This window comes from Hippopotamus amphibius, chromosome 5 (genome assembly GCF_030028045.1).
Source record: "Hippopotamus amphibius kiboko isolate mHipAmp2 chromosome 5, mHipAmp2.hap2, whole genome shotgun sequence".
Taxonomy (NCBI): Eukaryota; Metazoa; Chordata; class Mammalia; order Artiodactyla; family Hippopotamidae; genus Hippopotamus; species Hippopotamus amphibius.
In genome coordinates, this window is record NC_080190.1 from 23806512 (window position 1) to 23830041 (window position 23530).

At 39.5% G+C, this 23530-nt stretch overlaps 1 protein-coding gene across 4 annotated transcripts in view; it reads left to right on the forward strand.

The window, feature by feature from the left end:
* Positions 1–23530, forward strand: part of SORCS1 (sortilin related VPS10 domain containing receptor 1) — a 497412-nt gene that overhangs the window by 181105 nt on the left and 292777 nt on the right. The window lies entirely within an intron of this gene.

Genomic DNA, 23530 nt, shown 5'->3' on the forward strand with positions numbered 1-23530 from the left:
TTACTGCTTTTTCAAATGAATGAACAAATCCTTTGAGGACAGACAAACTCACTGGATTCAGCATGAAAGAAAGTCCTCAGATGCTCAGGCAGTTGTTCTTGCCTCCTTTTTTCTTGGAAACTATCCATTCTACTGTCTCATTTTGTTTCTAAAAAAAATGTTCGTGGTTTATCTCAGTCCTGATTAGTTCTTCTCCACCAGACTGTGTCGTGCCCACATCAGAACCAGTCCCTGAAGTCCAGGAGAGCACCTCCTCTGATTGGTCACGCCTGGATCACGTGATGATCCCTGACCTGGGAGAGAATGGAGACAAACTCCAGAGATGATATTCTCTCTCTCTCTCTCTCTCTCTCACACACACACACACACACACACACACACACACACACACACAGTGAGAGTCCTTATACAGAAAGGCAGGCATGGTCTGTGGGCAGACCAAAGCTAGTGGGTGTTGATCATGTAAGATCAGTGTGGGATTCCATTGCCTGTCAGTTCACATGAGCAGGAGAGACTGGCTGCTGGCTCTCAGTCTCAGTGCTGAGGTCTAGGGAGAAAGACTCCAGTCATCCTGTTTGTGTCAGGTGTCCCCTCCCCCCCCACCCCAGTCAGCAGTAGCTGGAGGGGGAAAGTTGATTTACATGGTAATAATTTGGTTCCAGGATCTTCCACTATTGGAGTATGCGGTCATCATATAAGAGGAGGCTCATGGATTGGATAGACACCCCAAAGGAATCTCCCAGGCCCTACAAGAAGATTGTTCATTAGATTTCATTTTCACCTGATATCTATTTTCTATTAGGTTTGACACTATGTGTAGGAAGCCCCAAGTAAATTGTCCTGTGCTTTAGGAAAACCCTAGTTGACCAAAAAAAAAAAAAAAAAATAGGCTATATTCTGTTCTTTTATTTGTTGTCAGGCATTTCAATTATTGAGCTCTTTCCCCAACTAGGAGGTCAATTATGCAGAGTTTCTGTCCCAAGGAAATTTATGTAACTGAATTCACATGTGGAAAGTTTTGTAGACACCTCAAGAAGTACAGTTCTTTAATGCATTAAGGGCCTGACACCTGCTGTATTGTTTAAATTCAGTACCCATTTGTCAGCATCTCTGTGACACTGAGTAAGCTTATGCTTCCTTGGTAGATTTCTCTAATGTATGTACATAATGAAAGTGAAAGCCAGCTTTTACTCTGTAGTGCATCTGCCGTATAAAGTGTGGTCGGCATATTAGAAAATTAAAAGATGTGCAGTTCTGTCTCAGTGGGACAGAGGCAGAGCACCCATAACTCTTACCCTGAGTAGTCCTGGGAAGGGCATACTGAAGGGACGTGAGGGATGCGTGCTTCTTTCTCTCGGATGGGGCACTATTATTGATGCTCCAGTCTAGGAAGAATCTTTCTGATCTTGAGGAGGGAGTTAGTGAAATAAAAATAGCATCACTTTCCAATAGTATCAGACCTCCTTTCTGACGGAGCAAACTCCATGGGCTTAAGCTTGGGAAGGTGTGGCCAAGAATGACCTGCTGACTTTTCCATCTTAGAATCAATTTCACCAGAGAATATATATACATACACACACACACACACACACACACACACATGCATACACATATATACACATTATATGTATGTGTATAAACCCGTATATATTTGGTTTTCTAACACACCCATGGTAGTCATTTGCCATATATGTCATGTTCTACATGTCATATGTGGCAAATGGTTACTGTGGATGTTCTGTGTTATTACAACTGCTCATTTTAATACTTTGATAGAAGAGTACATGCCTGAATGAAAATTAATTTAGAAAAGAGGAAAGGAGAAAGGAAAATATAATACTTCACAATTGCTTTTCAGGGCTGCATTTGCTGAGTGGCTCCTGGTGCCCATATTTGGTCTTTAGGGAACGCTTTTTGAGCTGTTAACATAGAGGAGGGAAGGGACAGGCCTGGATGGGTCCAGGATGGGGACCAGGAAGTGAGGTCCTCATCTTGAAGGAGACTAGACTGCTAAGTGTTGACTCCTTCTCTCCTGCACCAGCTTGTATTTTCTGCTTGGAAAACCTGCCTGTGCCAACCACAGCGGGTTTCCTAGGGGCACAGGCCAGGTTTTAGAGATTCTCATGGCATCCACAGCACTGAATGCAGGACTTAGCACATAGCTAATGCTCAGTAAGTATCTGGCTTTTAACACACCAGTGAATACTGCAATTTTATCTCTACTGCATAGTCACTAACATATAGCTCTCTTTCTCACTCATTTATTCAACACAGAATTAACTCCTCTATATGATTCTTGTCTAAGGAAGGAGAGGTGGATGAGTACATAGATCCACAGCATATAGGCTCTGCCTTCCAGTACTTTATTGTTTAGAGAGGCAAAGATCTGTGGACAGTCAAAATGAGACAGAACTGTACTTGCCTGTAACCTGCCTCATGTAATTGAATTGAATAAGGTACTTATGCAGTACCCAGAACTGCCAGATCCCTGAAGATGTTAAATATATTGTAAATAGACAAACTGTCATACAACCATTAAGTGTTATAATAAAGATATGAGGTAAATGTTGCTTCTTTGCTCACGTGTACATTTTCTCTTCTCAACTAGACTTTATGTCCTTAAACGCAGCACCTTGCTGGTTTCATGGTAATGGCAGTGATGCTGTTGCTGATGAAAATAATGACAATAACAAAAATTAACTGTGATTGAGCACTCACGATGTGTTGGGTGCAATGCTCAGTGCTTGACGTGCATTATTGCATCTTCCCAATTCATGTTTATGGTGTGCCAGGGTCACACAATTTGTAAATAATAGGCCACACACTTACAGGCATGTTAGTTAATAAACTTCAGTCATTTCACTGCTTATTAATCATCTAGAATCCCATCTGCCTTCTTGGGGATCTTGCTATGCATAAGCAAACAATATTTTAATCATATGTATACATATACATGTATGTGTATATATGTGTATGAGTGTTATATACATATATATATATATATATTAAAAATGTGGTTTTCAAAGTGCTGTGACATTTTGAGCAGCATTTGCCCTATTCCAGAAAAATACTGGGCAACAGGGAAATGGCTTCTTGTCCAACAAATAGATACATGCACTTTTCGATTGAGCCTTTATTCTTTACAACTTTTACCAGCTGAATAGTCCACAGGGGGCAAGTGGCAAACGCCTCTGGGGTGTTGAAATAGCAGAGAGGCCAAGAAGCAGCTGACCTGCAGTGATGTTCTAGGGCTTTCAACCCCGCTGAATCAACAAACCCTGGCTGACAGAAGGAGATGCCTGCCGCTGTACCAAATTAATGAGCTTTGGATCCCAGTTGGTCTCGTCATTGATTACACCTTAATCCTGGAGCAAGTTGCTGACTGTGTTTTGTTTTGTGTTGTCATTCACTCAGGGAGTCAAACTGAGAGGAAAGGGGGATGATCTGACACAGAGCAATTAACTACCCCTCAGCATCTTCTCCACTTTCCAGTGGATTAAGCTGTGAGATTTGGTAGAGCTAGTGGTTTTACCATATTGAAGCAAGATAAGCTTAAAGGTTGAGATAAATAAAATGTCAAAATCCAGATACAGTATCTCTGAGAAGAAATATATTAATCTTTTTTTTCCCTCTGTGCCAGGGTAATCAGCTCTCTGCTGAGAGGCTTAGCTGGTGAGAAAGCCCCAGGCAATTCTGGAAGGACTAAAGGTGTACTCTCTTAAAGGGACACACAACCTGCCATGCGTGTGCCTTAGAGCTTGTCTGGCCTGGCTAACTTCTCAAATTCACTACTGTCCTATTTTCAGATCCACATGAAACATAAGCTTCCGAACAGATCTCCACAATAATGCTCTTCTCCAGCAGCATGACTTGCTTTTGCAGTATGAAGGAGCATATGGTTAAAGTGCAGAGCATGGTTTCGGCCATTGAGCACTGGGACCCAGCCCTGTTTCCTTGTCACAGGAGTCACTTTGTTTCTTCTTGGGTGTTACAGCGATTATCAAGACAAACTTCCCATTGTGTAGAGAATGGCTGTAGAGTGCCTTGAGGCAGCATTTCTGTGGGGTTGGCTGCAGCCAGTACTTTCTGGAGAGCTCCAGGGGTTCAGGCTGACAGAGGCTGACCTGAGGACAGTGACTTTCTGCCAACCCTGTGGGTGTTTCCCACTAGCTGGAAGCCTCTCCCTTCCCACTTCTCAACCAGGGGAAAAGCAGAGAGCAGCTTGGTTAGATTATGAGCCTCAGCTTTGAAGGCTGTTGTGCTACACAATTCAGCTTTTAGTCATCCACAAATGCAAGGATACAGAGCAGGGATATCCACTCTAAAAAAAGAAAAAGAATAAAGCTAGAGTGTGAAATTTCCCTACAAGAGGGCTCTTCATGTTACACAAATCCAGTGATGTTATTCATTCATCCCTGTGTTTGCAAATCTTTAGTGCCTTCCCAATGGCCCGCAGGAGAGACCCAAGCTCCCCAGCAGGATCAGGGTGTGCTTTGGATTCTGGATTCCTTTGAGCTTTATAACTCCCACTCCATCCCCATATCTGTGTCATACGGAGCTGCTTGTGGTTCCTGGACTTATAAATTCATTTGATTAAATCTTATTATTTTTAAAAAATAAAAAAAGAATGCTCATTATAGTGAACCAAACAGTGCAGAGGCAAACAAAAAATGTTAGTAGTCTTTTACTTCCCACACTGATCCAGCATCCCTGAGGTCAGTGATGCTAAGAGTTTTAGGTGATTCTGTCCATATGGTTATGACCCAACTCAAAAATACCAACAGAAATATACATATGTCAGGACCGTTTTTTTGTTTGTTTGAGAAAATAGGAGTAACTATTCTAGGACTCTGACAACCTATTATTTTCAGTTAACAATGAGTCACAGGTGTCTGTCCAGATGAATATATCAAGAAAAATGGGTCAGGTTTATAAGCATCAAATAGTATGTATCTTGTATGCTGAATTTAAAAACTGCATGCTTAATTAACTTATGTAGTGCTTCATTTGAGCCAGGAAATGTTCTCAGTGCTTTTTTATCCTCGTAACAACCCTGTAAAACAGGCACTGCTAGTATCCCAGGTTTACAGATGAAAGACGTGAGGCTTAGAAAATTAAGGCTTAAAAATTAATATGCCCACCTTGGTAAATTCAAGAAACTTGAAATCATATCAAGCATCTTTTCTGAACACAACTCTATGAGATTGGAAATCAATTACAGGAAAAAAACTGTAAAAAACACAAACACGTGGAGGCTAAACAATATGCTACTAAATAACCAACAGATCACTGAAGAAATCAAAGAGGAAATCAAAAAATACCTAGAGACAAATAACAATGAAAGCACAACGATCCAAAACCTATGGGATGCAGCAAAGGCAGTTCTAAAAGGGAAGTTTATAGCAATACAATCCTACCTCAAGAAACAAGAAACATCACAAATATCTAACCTTAGACCTAAAGAAACTAGAGAAAGAAGAGCAAACAAAACCCGAAGTTAGTAGATGGAGAGAAATCATGAAGATCAGAGCAGAAATAAATGAAATAGAAACAAAACAATAGCAAAAATCAATAAAAGTAAAAGCTGGTCTTTGAGAAGATAAATAAAATTGATAAACCTCTAGCAAGACTCATCAAGAAAAAGAGGGAGAGGACTCAAATCAATAAAATTAGAAAGGAATCTGGAGAAGTTACAAAGGACAATACAGAAATAAAAAGCACCATAAGAGACTACTACAAGCAACTATATGCCAATAAAATGGACAACCTGAATGAAATGGACAGATTCTTAGAAAGGGTTAACCTTCCAAGACTGAATCAGGAAGACATAGAAAATATGAACAGACCAATCACAAGGAATGACATTGAAACTGTGATTAAAAATCTCCCAACAAACAAAAGTGCAGGACCAGATGGATTCACAGGTGAATTTTATCAAACATTTAGAGAAGAGATAACACCCATCATTATCAAGCTGTTCCAAAAAATTGCAGAGGAAGGAACACTCCCAAACTCATTTTATGAAGCCACCATCACCCTGATACCAGAACCAGACAAAGATACTACAAAAAAAGAAAACTACAGACCAATATCACTGTAGAATTTAGATGCAAAAAATCCTCAACAAAATACTAGCCAACAGAATCCAACAACACATGAAAAGGATCATACACCATGATCAAGTGGGGTTTACTCCTGGAATGCAAAGATTCTTCAATATACGCAAATCAATCCATGTGATACACCATATTAACAAACTGAAGGATAAAAACCACATGATCATCTCAATAGATACAGAAAAAGCTTTTGACAAAATTCAACACCCATTTATGATAAAAACTCTCCAGAAGGTGGGCATAGAGGGAACCTACCTCAACATAATAAAGGCCATATGTGACAAACCCACAGCAAACATCCTTCTCAATGGTGAAAAACTGCAAGCATTCCCTCTAAGATCAGGAACAAGACAAGGATGTCCACTCTGGCCACTACTATTCAACATAGTTTTGGAAGTCCTTGCCACAGCAATCAGAGAAGAAAAAGAAATAAATGGAATCCAAATTGGAAAAGAAGAAGTAAAACTGTCACTGTTTGCAGATGACATGATACTATCCATAGAAAATCCTAAAGATGCAACCAGAAAACTGCTTGAGCTAATCAGTTTGGCAACATTGCAGGATACAAAATTAACACACAGAAATCTCTTGCATTTCTATACACTAACAATGAAAGGTCAGAAAGAGAAATTAAGGAAACAATCCCATTCACCATTACAACAAAAAGAATAAAATACCTAGGAATAAACCTATCTAAGGAGGTAAAAGACCTGTACTCAGAAAACTATAAGACACTAATGAAAGAAATCAAAGACCACACAAACAGATGGAGGGACATACCATGCTCTTGGATTGGAAGAATCAACATTGTGAAAATGACTGTACTACAGAAAGCAATTTACAGATTCAGTGCAATCCCTATCAAATTAGCAATGGCATTTTTCACAGAACTAGAACAAGAAATTTTATGATTTGCATGGAAATGCAAAAGACCCCAAATAACGAAAGCAATCTTGAGAAGGAAAGACGGAGTTGGTGGAATCAGGCTTCCTGACTTCAGGCTATACTACAAGGCTACAGTGATCAAGACAGTATGGTACTGGCACAAAAACAGAAATATAGATCAATGGAACAGGATAGAAAGCCCAGAGATAAACTACGGTCAGCTAATCTATCACAAAGGAGGCAAGGATGTACGATGGAGAAAAGGCAGCCTCTTCAATAAGTGGTACTGGGAAAATTGGACAGCTACATGTAAAAGAAAGAAATTAAAACACCTCTTAACACCATACACAAAAAGAAACTCAAAATGGATAAAAGACCTAAATGTAAGGCCAGACACTATAAAACTCATAGAGGACAACATAGGAAGAACACTGTTCGACGTAAATCACAGCAAGATCTTTTTTGATCCACCCCCTAGAGTAATGGAAATAAAAAGAAAAATAAAGAAGCGGGGCCTAATGAAACTTCAAAGCTTCTGCAGAGCAAAGGAAACTATAAACAAGACAAAAAGACAACCCTCAGGATGGGAGAAAATATTTTCAAACGAATCAACAGACAAAGGATTAATCTCCAAAATATATAAACAGTTCATCCAGCTCAATATTAAAAAAAAAAAAAAAATCAAAAAATGGGCAGAAGACCTAAATAGGCATTTCTCCAAAGAAGACATACGGATGGCCAAGAGGCACATGAAAAACTGCTCCACATCACTAATTATTAGAGAAATGCAAATCAAAACTACAATGAGGTATCACCTCATACTCGTTAGAATGGGCATCACCAGAAAATCGACAAACAGTAAATGTTGGAGAGGGTGTGGAGAAAAGGGAACGCTCTTGCCCTGTTGGTGGGAATGTAAATTGATACAGCCACTATAGAGAAGAGTTTGGAGGTTCCTTACAAAACTAAAAATAGAATTACAATATGACCCAGCAATCCCACTACTGGGCATATACCCAGAGAACACCATAATCCAAAAAGACACATGCACTCCAGTGTTCACTGCAGCACTATTTACAATAGCCAGGACATGGAAGCAACCTAAATGTCCAACAACAGATGAATGGATAAAAAAGATGTGGTATATATATACAATGGAATATTACTCAGCTGTAAAAAGCAATGAAACTGGCACATTTGTAGAGACATGAATGGACCTAGGGACTGTCATACAGAGTGAAGTGAGTCAGAAAGACAAAAACAAATATTGTATATTAACACATATTTGTGGAATATAGAAAAATGGTACAAATCAACTGGTTTGCAAGGCAGAAATAGAGACATAGATGTAGAGAACAAACATATAGACTCCAAGTTGGGAAAGAGGGGAGGGTAGGGTGGGAATGAATTGGGAGATTGGGATACCAAATAGTATACTCTAAATATATGCAGTTTATTGTATGTTAACTGTATCTCAATATTAATTCTTAAAATAAATAAACATTAAAAAAAAAATTAATGTGCCCAATGTTCATGCAGTCGGCAAGTTTCAGAGCTGGATCCTGAGTGTGTTCTTTTAACTCCAAGCAACACTCCTTCTCCATGACCTTTTTATTGGATCATTATCTCATTTTTACAATATTTGCTCTTACATATAGTGCTTCGATAAACATGCTTATAAATATGTTCTTACATTTTGGTAATTTTCTCTTTGTAAAGTACTCTAGAGTCCTAAAGGTGATATTGCTGTATCAAAACCAAGTGCATTTACAATGTTCATAGATGCCTGAAATTACTTTGCAAGAGGATTGGTACAGTTCATCTACTCACAAGCAATAACAGACTGTCCATTTCCCGATGATTTCACCAGTACTGGGTATTTTCAGTACTTAAAATTTTGCTAGTCTGTTGATTGAAAATGATGTCTTGGTCACAGTGTTTTAAGGGGTATTTCTCTGACTACCTGTGATATTGAGCATCTTTTTATATATTTATTGGTCTGTCGCAATGTTGACCCCTTTTCTCCACCTCCCTTTTCCCACTAAGCAAAGGTATCTGTTCCTTCCTCAGTAATTCTGTAGTGTATTATGTATCTTTTGTCTTATACTGGTTATCAAATGTATGTTTATTTAGTTCAGTTTAACAAATAACTGCTAGCCCCCAGTTCTAGGGCAGTCACTGTGCTAGGTAGACACTGGAAATAAAGGTATGAGTAAGAAATTTTTCCTTCCCTGTAGAAACTCGAAATCTAGTGAAGGGCAGAGGCTCAGTGAGTGATTATAGAAGTGTGGCAAATGCAGTGTAAAAGTTATGCACAAGTTATTGTCTGTGTTCATTTATTCCCATACTAGCTTGGAAACTCAAAGACTGACCATCTCTTAGTTATTTTGTTTGCTTGGCAGCTAAAATAAAACTTGGCACATGTATTAGTGTCTATTAAGTATCTTTTTTTTTTTTTTTTTTTGCTTAGAAACAGTATATTGAGTAATGGTTTAGGGTTTCTGAAAGCCAGATCTGTATCTTATACTTTTTTAATCCTAAATTTTATCCTCATGCCTTCCATATAGGAAATACTGTTTTGGATAATGTGCTATATGACCTTGGGACGTACCATTGCACTGCACTCAAAGAGTAAGAATACAGCCAGTGCCCAGTGTGAAAAGCCCAGATTTGAGGAACCCGCTTATGTCCACAGAGCACTGTGCATGCATGTTTGGCCCCTTGATTTTGTCAAAATCTTCCTGCACACCACCGTGAAGGCTGTTTCTACTAGAATCTGGCAGAGTTCTGCCTAAAGATGCTGCAGGCCTTCCTGAGATTTCTGTGAGGGTCTGGCCTCAGATTGCATCTTTATACTCCTCATTTGCCTCAGTGATTGGCTCTGCTGAGTTCTCCATTTCTCCTTTGAGCAAGTAATGAATGACACACACACAAAAGTTATCATTGCCCTGACTGGTGTAGTAACTTTAAATTTTGACCTCAAGAAACGATAAAGAAAATTTTACTAGGGAAAAAAGCAGAACAACTGGCATTCCAACATCAAATCTGCTTATAGATTCAGGAAGTGTTTAGGATATCTGTTTTGATTTTGCTACTTTGCCATTGAACATAGCCTCATAACCCCTCAAAGGGCTTTCTTCCTCACTTGATGCTTTGGTTCATCCTTTGAGGCCAAAACCTGAGCTTATTATTAATAAGTAATTAAACCTTGGAGAGTAAATGCTCTTTGGGTATAGAGCTCTGCACTGGGCACAAAGAATGTCAAAAGATACCCAGGACACAATTTAATTCTTACCTTCTACCAACATAGAGTCTCATTATTCAGTCAACATGACTAGCTCCTCCTCATTTTTGAGGTATCAGCCTGAATATCACCTTGTTTTTAAAAAGCCATTTATGTCCCCCTTATTAAAAATAGGTCTCTTGTTTCTTTCTACCAGAGCTCTTCATTTACTTCATTCACTGCATGTGTCATAATCTGTAACGATTCTGTTTATTACTTGTTTATTGGCTGATGCCACCACTAGAATATAAGCTCCCTGAAGGTAGAAAGAAATTCCACTGTATTTTGAGTGCCCAGAAAAGTGCCCGGCACATAGACATTCAAGTGAGATTTATCAAATTAATTGAATGTGTAAATAAATACATGCCTGGAATCATGGTAAATGGTGTGAATCCAGACATGAATAAGATTTAATTGTTGCCCTTAAGGAACTCACAGTCTAATGGGAGAGAGATAAATAAACGAGAAATTGTATTAGTGGGTCGTGTCATGATAGAGGTACTGTAATATGCCCTGGGTTGAAGAAGGGAAAGCTTCCTGAATGAAAGGATATCTGATTTGAATCTTGAAGAACAAGTACGAGTCACACTAGTAAAGGAGGCTAATTGTTTATTTACTGAGTATACATTGTATTCTAGGCAACTTTAGGTGCTGTTAGCATGGCATATTGAGGAAACTATACAAGATTGCAATATACTCTGTGTATGGACAGGGTATTTGGAGATGATTTTGGAAAAAGAGAAATGGGACATTTCATATTCTTCTGTGCTAATTATGCTGATATTTATCCCAGTTGAAGTAATATACCATTTTTGGTTTGGGGCAAAGGGTGGACTTGATGAAATATGAATTTTAGGAAAATAAATTGATCTTTGGCGTCATGTTGAGAATTCACTTGGGAAAGGCAGAACTGGTGACCATGAGAACAGTAGTCAGTGGAATAAGAGCTGAGAAGGGGCTGACTTACTTTAAGGCATGAAGGACTGGAGTATGGGATATGGGGTGGGGGGGTGATTTCAATAAATCTTATAAAGTAAAAATGGATAGGACCATTTGAATGAGGGAGAAGGTGAGAGGAAGAGACATTTCGACAATGATTTTCCTGCCTTTATCTTGCATAGTTCGCTGGCAAGGTTATTTACTGAATATACCTGCTCTATCGACATCTACTAAGCACGTACCCCTAGTGAATGAGAAAAGGATATGGAGACAACTCTTTCAAGGGAGAGGCTTTGAAGGGACATAAAGGAAGAAACATGCTTACACATGCTTTTGCGTGAAAGAGGTTATATAGACTAAAGGAGTATCTTCCTTTCCTTAAGTGAGGACAACCCTGTTTTATGGGGGTTGAATCCATGAAAAGAGATTGAAAATGTAGAATTTAGAAGGGAATAAAACTGGTCGGGGATTGAGTGGCAGAGAGTGTGCAGATTTGGAGACTTTATGGGGGGTTGTGATCCAGCTGTGGTCGATCAGGGTGGGTGAGGGGTGGGCAAAAGGGGGAGTGTGGCGTGTCTTTCACTAAGAAGGGAAGTCAGGTGATTTGGAGGAGCTGCTGAGGAGACGCAAGGTGGGGCTCCTCAGGGAAGGCAGTGCCGGGCGATGCTGAGACCCCACCCGAGGTTACAGCCTGGAGTCGGCATGGCTGTGCTTTCCCTCCAGTAAGCCATGGGTCATCCTCAAGAAGGCAGGTGATCGTGTAGATCCAGAGGTGTTGGAGAAGGGCAAGAAAGCATGCGGGGCTGGTGGGGTGAGTGGTGGATGAGGGGATCTGTGCCAAACAGAGAAGAAAGTAAAGCTGGGGGCTGGGGGAGGACAAAGAGTGAACAGCAGGACCCCCAATCCAAGCATGTGTAAAAGCCTAAAGCACACTGAAGAAATAATATCCGGAGGAGTGTGACTTTTTATAGTATTAAACGTAGACTGTATCTAGCCCCCAGGGGACTCTGTGAAAAGGCACTGGTCAGAGCAGGTGTAGTTCATCAGAAAAGCCTTTTCTGAAAGCTGCTGTTAAGAAATCCACTCAGCTCTGTAGGCGAAGGAGCTGCTATTTTTCTGCATGTGTGTGGAACAGCTGGATCTGCTTGTCAGGCCCCCACGTTCCTGAGATACTCATGAGTGACAACTCACCTCCGCATCTTGGGGGAACACTAAGCAGCCTTCTCTGATCAGGTTATGGTAGATTTTCTCCAGGCAGCTGCTAACTCCAAAGCTAAGACTTGTGGACCACATCTGGTAGTCACTGTGATGCCTTTGTCAAGAGAGAGGGGCCAGCCCAAATGTCACGCTGAAATGATATTGATTTCCTTTCAGGTCACTTTTTTCTTCTTACCAAAATTTGCTCTGGGGCCCATACCAAAAATGTGCTTCTTTTATATCTAAAAGTCTGTTTTTTGGAATTTAATTTTCTGGACTCTCGATCGACCTTGCCTTTGGTTTCTCCTACCTTTCTCCTGTTGGGTATTTATAGTACTTGACTTTGATCACTCCACTTAGTATAATTCTCAATAAAGGAAGATGTGTTCCAGCCATGGTGAACTACTTGTAGCTTCTGCCAAACAGCATGTGCCCTTGGAAGGCCATTCCATAAACAGGTCAGCTCTTGGGCTCGGGCATTGGATGCCTGGGCATGAATCCAGGCTCTGTCCAGTTACTAGCTCTGAGATGGCAGGGAGGTTTCCTAATCTCTCTGCTTCATTTCCTCATCAGAAAAGGGGCTATAAGAGTATCTCACAGAATTATGGTGACATATGTCAAATGTGCATCGCTTACTAAACACACAGTAAATAATGTAAATAATACAAAACAAACAAACAAATCCTTAGATCTTGTACTTCTGTGGTCTTTTTCTTTGCTTGAAATGCCTTTTCCCTTCCATGCTATTTGTCTAATAGTAATGATAGCCATTTATACTGATGATTTACTATGTGCTAGGCACTCCTCTAAGAGCTTTATATGTATCACCCATAAATTAATCTTCTCAATACCCTCTGAGTTTGGTACTATCATTATACCCATTTTATAGATGAGGATATTGTGCCCAGAGTCACAAGGATACTAAGGACTAGAGAAGAGATCTGAATTCAAGCAGTCTGGCTTCAGAGCCCAGGCTTTGAACCCCACAGAGACCATCTCTTGTGTGATCCCTTTCCTGACCACGACCTTCCGTATAGAGTAAATCACTGCTTATGTGCTCTTTATGTTGTACATATTTTTCTTTTTGATAGATTACTTTGAATCATTAGCACCTCCTGTGTATTTATTCCCCTTACATCTTGAAGGTTGCCTATTATCTTATTTGCTTTTGTATCCCCAGCACCAAGTACAGTTCTTGGCCCCTAGTAGGGGTTCTGTAGAAGGAGTGCCAAGACAATAGACTGGGGAGAGACGATGTTTTTTTAAGAACTTTTATCAAGATATAATTGACATACAATGAACTGCATATATTTAAAGTGTACAATTTTATGTATTTTTTCTTGTTAGTGATGTATATATGGCAATCTGAATCTCCTAGTTCATCCCACCCCATCCCGCCCCCCCACTTTCCCCCTTCCATATGTTTGTTCTCTACATCTGTGTCTCTATTTCTGTCTTGCAAACTGGTTGATCTGTACCATTTTTCTATAGTCTGCATATATGCATTAATATACAATATTTGTTTTTCTCTTTCTTACTTACTTCACTCTGTATGACAGTCTCTAGGTCCATCCATGTCTCTACAAATGTCCTAATTTCGTTCCTTTTTATGGCTGAGTAATAGTCCATTGTATATATGTACCACATCTTCTTTATTCATCTGTTGATGGACATTTAGGTTGCTTCCATGACCTGGCTATTGTAAATAGTGCTGCAATGAACATTGGGATGCATGTGTCTTTTTGGATTATGGTGTTCTCTGAGTATATGCCCAGTAGTGGGATTGCTGGGTCATATGGTAACTTTAGTTTTTTAAGGAACATCCATACTGTTCTCCATAGCGGCTGTACCAATTTACATTCCCACCAACAGGGCAAGAGCGTTCCCTTTTCTCCACACCCTCTCCAGCATTTACTGTTTGTCGATTTTCTGGTGATGCCCATTCTAACCAGTGTAAGGTGATACCTCATTGTAGTTTTGATTTGCATTTCTCTAATAATTACTGATGTTGAGCAGCTTTTTATGTGCCTCTTGGCCATCTGTATGTCTTCTTTGGAGAAATGCCGATTAAGGTCTTCTGCCCATTTTTTTGGATTGGGTTATTTGTTTTTTTGATATTGTGCTAGATGAACTGTTTATATATTTTGGAGATTAATCCTTTGTTAATTCATTTGCAAATATTTTCTCCCATTCTGAGGGTTATCTTTTTGTCTTGCTTATAGTTTCCTTTGCTCTGCAGAAGCTTTGAAGTTTCATTAGGTCCCACTTATTTATTTTTGTTTTTATTTCCATTACTCTAGAAGGTGGGTCAAAAAAGATCTTGCTGTGATTTATGTGAAAGAGTGTTCTTCCTATGTTTTCCTCTAGGAGTTTTATAGTGTCTGGCCTTACATTTAGGTCTTTTATCCATTTTGAGTTTCTTTTTGTGCATGGTGTTGAGGTGTTTTAATTTCATTCTTTTACATGTAGCTGTCCAATTTTCCCAGCACCACTTATTGAAGAGGCTGCCTTTTCTCCATTGTACATCCTTGCCTCCTTTGTGATAGATTAGCTGACCGTAGTTTATCTCTGGGCTTTCTATCCTGTTCCGTTGATCTATATTTCTGTTTTTGTGCCAGTACCATACTGTCTTGATCACTGTAGCCTTGTAGTATAGCCTGAAGTCAGGAAGTCTGATTCCTCCAGCTCCGTTTTATTTTCCTTCAAGATTGCTTTGGCTATTTGGGACCTTTTGTGTCTCCATACAAATTTTATGATTTCTTGTTCTAGTTCTGTGAAAAATGCCATTGATAATTTGATCGGTATTACATTGAATATGTAGATTGCTTTGGGTGGCAAAGTCATTTTCACAATGTTGATTCTTCCAATCCAAGAACATGGTGTATCTCTCCATCTGTTTGTGTCGTCTTTGATTTCTTTCCTCAGTATCTTATCATTTTCTGAGTACAGGTCTTTTACCTCCTTAGATAGGTTTATTCCTAGGTATTTTATTCTTTTTTGTTGTAATGGTGAATGGGATTGTTTCCTTAATTTCTCTTTCTGATCTTTCATTGTTAGTGTATAGAAATGCAAGAGATTTCTGTGTGTTAATTTTGTATCCTGCAACGTTACCAAATTAAATGATTAGCTCAGGTAGTTTTCTGGTTGCATCTTTAGGATTTTCTATGGATAGTATCATGTCATCTGCAAAGAGTGACAGTTTTACTTCTTCTTTTCCAATTTGGATTCCTTTTATTTCTTTTTCTTCTCTGATTGCTGTGGCAAGGACTTCCAAAACTATGTTGAACAGTAGTGGCCAGAGTGGACATCCTTGTCTTGCTCCTGATCTTAGAGGGAATGCTTCCAGTTTTTCATCATTGAGAAAGATGTTTGCTATGGGTTTGTCACATATGGCCTTTATTATGTTGAGGTAGGTTCCCTCTATACTCACTTTCTGGTGAGTTTTTATCATGAACGGGTGTTGAATTTTGTCAAAAGCTTTTTCTACCCCTATTGAGATGATCATGTGTTTTTTATCCTTCAGTTTGTTAATATGCTGTATCTCATTGATTGATTTGCATATGTTGACAAATCCTTGCATCCCTGGGTTAAACCCCACTTGATCATGGTGTATGATCCTTTTAATGTGTTTTTCAATTCTGTTTGCTAGTATTTTGTTGAGGATTTTTGTGAGAGAGAAGATTTAAAAAACAAATTATCTGAGTCATCTATGAATTTAGTTAATTGACGCAAAGCTTTCCCCAAACTATATATCACAGGTAATCACAGGGTAACAGAGATAGTTTATTCAAATGTCAGGTCTTGCTCTTATTTGTTGTCATTGCACATGAAGGAAGTGACAAATATTAATTTGATTTCAGCATGTAGATTGACACTGCCATACTGCAGGCCTGTAATGACGCTTCCATATGTGTTGGAAGCTCGTATGACGGTAAAGGGGAGATGATTTTATTCCTATTAGTATTGCCTAGTTTCCTTCGGCTAACATTGGAAGGTTGTTTAAAAACAAAAGTAATGTTGGGCCTTTTTGAATTCCTAATCCTGAGCACTGTGCACTGTGCTGTCATCAGAGAATTGACTTCACGTAGGGAGATAGGAGCCCCCATCATAGACCAGTCTCATCTCTCAGCAAAGCCCAGGGGAGCTATGCGTGTCAATGAAGCTGGTACCTAAGGATGGGGCCTTTGCTCTGTGTGTCATAGGACACGAGGGATGAAAGCAACATTACTGGAGGGTTTTAGAAAACCGTCTTTCTTATTTCAGGTGAAGTTTCCGAAATACTGTTCATCCATAAATCAAGCTGGGGCATTTTCAGCTCTGTTCTCCTCTTTCCAAAGGGAAATGGTGTGCTGAAGAGTTATTCCTCAGCACGGCTTTATTTCTTTCTCCTGCTGGGATGTATTAGCAAGGTCATCACCTTTGGTTTATTGGCTTCAAACAATCTGTGATTGCAGAGGATTATGACTTCTTAGCTTGCAGAAGCAGGAGATGCAATCAATTCATGAAAGGCACAGGACTTTTTTTTCTTTTAAAAAATGTATATTTATTTCTGCCAGCATTTCTGGGGACCAAGACTTAAAAGAGCTTTTTGAAAAGAATTTATCATTGAATGTCCTGCTTCATTGCTTCTTTCAAATAGGAACATTGAGTCAGGCCAGTGTGAACTTTGCTTTTTAACACTTTGAGTTTGAAAGAAATAAGATGGCTTCACAAAAGTCTGTCCTCTTCCCCGACTCTAACCCACATTAGTTGGGAAATGTATACTCATTGCAGTATTACACACAGATACCCTTTGAAATAACTGCAAATTTGGATTAGCAATGCCTACTGGTTGATGAATAAGTTCTCTTTGATACGGAAATGATTTTTTTATCTGAAAACTCTTAGAATTTGATTAGTATTTATTGCAATATCAGTTTTCTGACTTATATTGACTTCATTTCCCAACTTCCTGGATCACCTTTTCTCCACTTGTTGCCTTTCTGCTAGATAAGAATCCATCACTTCTAACCTCAAAGAAGTGTCAGCATTTAAACTCCCCTCTTCCTTCTACATTGCATGGGATATTCCCTCTTTGGGCGTTGCAAAAAACAAAGTCCTGTCTCTTCAGAACTGAACAAACAAATGTTTTGATATGGAGACTGTACTGTACCAGGCTGCAGGGGGTTCTGGTCTGCAGTAGCCTTGGCAAATAGAGTTTTGCTGACACCAGTGCTTTGAGTTACTGCTGCACTCTTTTTTTTTTTTTTTTTTTTCTGCACTCTTGATAAAGGTCTGGCCTCTGAGTTTCCCTTCTTAGCAACTCTGCAAAGGTCAGAGGCTGATGCTCGGAGACAGAGTTGACATATGAATCTGTGGACTCTACCTGTACCCACCATTTTTGTTGTTGTTGTTGTTTGGGTTGCTTTTACAGTATCTGCAAAATTGGAAGACTCTTACTCAACAAAGACTCTGCTTACTTATTCATTGGGTCATCTAGGCACATGATACAATGACTGCTCCAGTCACCAGAAAGCATGCAGGATTAGGGAGTGAGGGGCATTGACGTCAGCTACAGTCTGGACTCTAGGCAGCAGGAAAACAACTGAGAATGGCCGCTCCAGGTCACTCCTGGATAGTTTAGCTTCACTAGCCAGCATGGCAGCCTGAGGTACTACTTTGATGTGTTACCTTTGCTTTCAGGTACTAATTCATCTGTGTCCCTCATCTCCTCCAGACATAACTCTGAAAGATATATTCAAAGTGAAAATTAGGGCCACTTCTCTTATTCCAAAGGCTCACCATAGTAGGGCAAAGGTCAAGGTGCGGGTACCATTCTAGTTTATAATGGCAAACATCAAACCGATGGGTATGTGCTATGTAAGCCCCTGAAATAGGCCTTGTAGACTAGAGCAGAGCAAGATTGCGGATTTGGGTTTCTCTTCCCTCTACTTCCTCAGCCTGCTTTTGTCATTGAGTTGAAATTTTCTACTATCCAATAGTCCCTAAACCCACTGGAAATAATGCCGCCCTTCCTTTTCTTATGGATACTTTATCTTTATGGAAAAAATAGTTGAGATGGTTACTTAATCTATTCAAGCTTTAGTTAATGCTACCCTTTCTGGTCCTCCTTTTCTTCATCTGATTAACAGGGGTGATAACAGTTCAACATTTCAGATTTGAGAGAGCACGTACATGCTATTTTAAGATTAGATTGAGTTTGTATTGTATTTAACCAAGGGCAGACATTTATCAAAAACAGGGTGGACACAAAGAACTACTAGAAACTTTGTCTGTGTGGGACCATGCCCTGCCCAAGTCTGAGAAGTCTACTGTTTTGATTTTCCTTGATGTTTTTAAAGTTGAGCCTTGCATTATATTCAAGAACAATCTTTGCATTTGACGCTTCCTTTTGAGGGAATGCAGATATCATTTTCCTCTGGGGCTTATGTCAAACCTGTCATCATCAAGGCCAAATCTGATCTATGGAGGAGATCAGAGTTCAGTAAATCCCTGAACAATACCTCTGCTCCAGCTTCCCAGTGTCCATGAAAACCAAATCCCCTACAAGTGCATCTCATGTAGGTTTATTGTGAGGAAAAATGTATTTGAGTCTCCAGATGCGTAGTAGGGTCTCATTACATGTAAGGTCCCTCTATTAATGGCATTTTCCATACATTCTGCTTTTCTTGATGCCCGAAGTTGTTAGTATTGATCCTCAGAGAGATGTCCTGTGTCTGAGAGAGAGCCAACTGTTAGATCTGTGTTAACCAAATTGAAGCCCCTGTCTTGGATTTGAGCGTCTCTTCACTACATTTCTTCTTAAATGTGTGCTGTTTGCTGGGCACAGCATCTGGGGAAGTGAGTTACTTGCCATCCTGTTGTTTGGCCTAAGACAGTCATGCAAGTAGTACCCACACGATGCCAATCAGGTCCCATGGCTTGGGGCCAAGTTAAAATTTAGAAAAGAAGGGGATTGGCTATTATGTATAAAGTAAATAAGCTACAACACAGGGAATATAGCCAATATTTTAGAATAACTATAGCTGGAGTATAACCTTTAAAAGTTGCAAATCACTCTGTTGTACACCTGTAACTTATATAATATTGTATATCAACTATAATCTAAAAACATAAAGTCCCTATAAACAGGGGTACCAAGGCCCAACAGCTTAATGACTTACACAAAGTCATACAGCTAGTAAGTGGCAGAGCTAGCACCCTAACCCAAATCTCCTATATTCTCTCTCTCTCTCTCTTTCTCTCTCTCTCACACACACACAGAAGAATTGAGATTTTTAGCAATGAATCAGTATTTAAGAATAGTTGGCTTCCTGCACCATCCCGCAAAGATCACTTTTGCAGATTTTCAGGAGGTAGTAAAGAATAGTTAACATTCAAATGTGTTCCAATCAGATGATGATAGGGATGTCTATTCAAAAGAGCGGAGCATATAGGCTGCCAGTTCTTAAGTTTAATTCTGAAGTTTCAAAGTTTCTAATGAAATTCTAAATGAAAATTGAATGTGCTTCATCTCCTTGAATTTTCCTCAAACTTTTACAAATATAACCAAAATTGTAAATCTGTTAGATAAGTACTTTGGTCCATCCTTTGAAAAGTAAATAATATGTCCTGCACATGTTTGCAATTTGGTGTGAGCCCACCCTGGTTTCTAATCTTATCACTGCCACTGATTGTGTGATCTTAGACATTTTCTTTTTATTTCATAGAGTCTTGGGCTCCTCATTTGTAAGAAGAAAAGTTTGTAATACATGGACTCTGGTTTTAAAATGATAAAAAATAGAGAATTAATGACCTTGACTTAGTTACTTTATGTCTTTGAACCTTAATTTCCGTAACACATACTGAGGATAATAATGAATCTGTCAATCAGGTTATTGTAAAGAATATTTTTTTAAGAACTTGCCTGGCATATTTTAAGTTATAAGTGGTAGAAACACAACTGAAATTTATGTCTTCTGATTGTAAAGGAAAAAAAAAGAGGAAAAAGAATTTGTGATAGTCTCCTGAAAAGCCTATGTGAGCCACAGTTCCCTCACTGTAACCAGATATCATGATGGTCCACAGGCTCTGCAATTTATAAAGTGCTGTGTGGGTGTTAGTTACCCCTAGTTGGGAGTAGGAGCAGGGAAAACTTGAACTCTGCACTTTCCTCCACTATGGCAGAGGGCACCCTAGATGCAATTGTCCAGGCACCATTGTAGTTCACTAGATATTGGACTCCTGGGATGTAAGTATTTAGTTTGCAACTCCTTTGCCTTGTAGCATTGAAGCAGAGAACAATGCCTGTCACATAGTGAGTCCTCAATGAGTATCTTTTTAATGAGCCTGTGAATTAATAAATCACTGATTTAGTTTCTATCCTATTGATCATATGTCTGGCAATATGCTGAGTACATTTCATACGCAGTGGCTCTTAATCTTGGGTGCATTAGAATCTCCTGGGGAGCTTTTAAAAATATTATATGTGTGGTCCCACCCAGGACTTATTGAATCAGAATCTCTGGGACTGAGCCTGGGACATAAGTAGTTTAAAAGCTACCCAAGTGATTTTAATGTGAGAGAGACACAGAATCAGTGAACTCTTGATCCATTGTTTTCCTGGGGTTTGCTTGACTGGGCTGCTTCCTCATGGTGCCAATTACTTCTGGGCATCCAGATTTCAGTAAACATGTTCTCTCATCTTGGCATTTGTCATGGCTAAATTTTTCTACATTAACAAGGATGCACATTTATTATCCACATTAAGCATGTGATCTCTTTTGCATGTAGTTCTGAGACGCAGTCATGCTGTCCACGTAAATCATAAACTTAGATCCGTTTGTAGTGTGAAAGAAAACATGTCAATCTGGATGGAGAAAATTAACGTTGACTAAGATCACGGACATGTTGTAAATTGCAGAGGCCTGGGTCTCAGACTGGTTTCAGAATCAAACTATTGGTAATCTCTCTATAACGTTATGAGATAAGGCAGTGCCTAAGAGGTGTTTTGAATTAGAGGCCAGTTCCTATTTAAGTGTCTATTTGCTGCTGTATTGGCACAAACCTGCTCAATATTGCCATTGCCACTAGGGGGAGTACTTATCTTGAAGGTACTTTGGATTCTACAGAGGGCAGAGCAGACACTCATTTTGTGTGTTTGTTGAAGATGTCCTTAGAGTAAATCCTTGTCTGGATTTATCGTAATTATGTTGCTCTGTTTTTTATGGATGGTTAACATGTTCATTCTTTTTCATTCTTAGTCCTACTAAAGTGTCATTTTGCCCAAGAAGCCAGTATAAGTCATGCCACAGACAGGCACATACACAGCTGGTAAAGACTAGGAGGAAGGATCGCTATCCCTCTAAGGCAACAACATATACGTTTGCTTTGTCACCCAGTGACAAAGTTAAATAACAACTCGTGATTCCAGTAATAACACAGGGTGACAGGAGTGCTGAGAGATGCTTCAAGGAAGGATGATTAGATGCCAAATTAATGGTATCAGGGGAGCTATCCACAGCCAAATGTGAAGTTATTTTTACTCAAGGCAGTGATTTCTACTTTGTTTTTTATAAACCTCAGGGTATCTCCAGGTATTTAAAAAATGTCATACAATTCTCAAAAATAATAATATACCTGTAGAGCATATGAATATCATAGTATGCTTTTAGCAGTAGGTATGGAGATGGGTGAAATACATATAATGTCACTGCTCCAAAAATGAGGGATGGACAGCTGATCAGATCGACACATCATTTCCCCATAGGAACACCCTTAGAGTGTAACTGTTAGCGTCCCCAAGTCCTGTGTTTGCTTGAGCCTTCTGGAAACATGCAAGCCTGTGACTATTCCTGCCGCTCTGAAAGAATCTGCATATTTTTACCCATTTTTCCTCTTTCATTGGCACACGTGACCTGGGTTTACAGTGCATGTATCTCCTATCCCTCTTCTGTTTCTCTTTTTGCTCTTACCTTTCATTCCAGAAATGTTTTTAAAATAATGGATGGTAGTTAATGAGCAGCATGGCTGGCAGGGAAGATGAACAGCGGTGGGCTAATTTTGATAGACTGTGCTGGCTGCAGATCATTTACCAGGGCAGAGTACTGACATACACAGCCCCACAAGAAGGACTTATCCCTGATCTTACAGCAAAATCATTCTTGAAAGTTTCCGTTATTCATAAGGCATGATCCGTGAAAACTGCAGGAGGCTGTCCCCTGATGATGCCTCTGAGCTGGTGGCTCTCCGGTTCAGGAGTTAGAAACAAGCAAACATCTGTATTTGTGCGCTTGGGGAGGTTGCCAACTTTCAGAGGAAGAACTTTACACTGGAGTCCAGCATGGTGAAACTGAGTTTTCTACCCTTATTACCAAGTATTTCCTCTACCCCTTTCCATGCTCTCCCCACTGAGTTCTGAGACCCTGCTCTCGCAGCTGCCTTTTGCTCCATCCCATCAAATGTATTTCATCACTTTTCTATCTTGCCTCCATTGTAAACCCTTAGATGATAGGGCGTTTCTTTGTATATCCCTTGCCTACTGGAGTGCCTGGCACATTAAGTAGACTCATTAAAATTAACTAAATGAATGACTGAATGAATGAATAAAAATCCAAAAGAATATTTCTGAAATTCTCTAGATAGGATCTAAGTGCAGTCTCCTCTCAAGTGTTATTGAATCCTCAGAGTCTGCCAGGAGGAGAAGGACAAGACAAGGATTTCCAGGTCTTCTCAAAATTAGGAAAGTAATCAGACAGTCAGTATTTATTTTCCCAGGATTCTACTCCACAACGTGTGTCTTTTCCAGAATTACACACCTGCAGTTTGAGGGAATCCCAAGGCCACTATATCCGCATTAATGCACCTCATAGCCAGTTTTACCAGTTTGACTCTAGGAAATCTGATTGTAAAGCTCCACTGAAATCTGCTGAGACTGTCCTGTATTTGAAAAGCAGATTCCCCCACATCTGTCCTTGATTTACTAAGGCTTTTGATCAGATATGACTTGTGGAGGAGGTTGTAGAAACATTAGGCCACTAGGCTTCCTGGGCTTCTGATAGAAATTTACCTGACTCACAGGGTGATTAAAACAAACAAAACAAAACAAGAGTCCTGACTCCTGAGAACCACT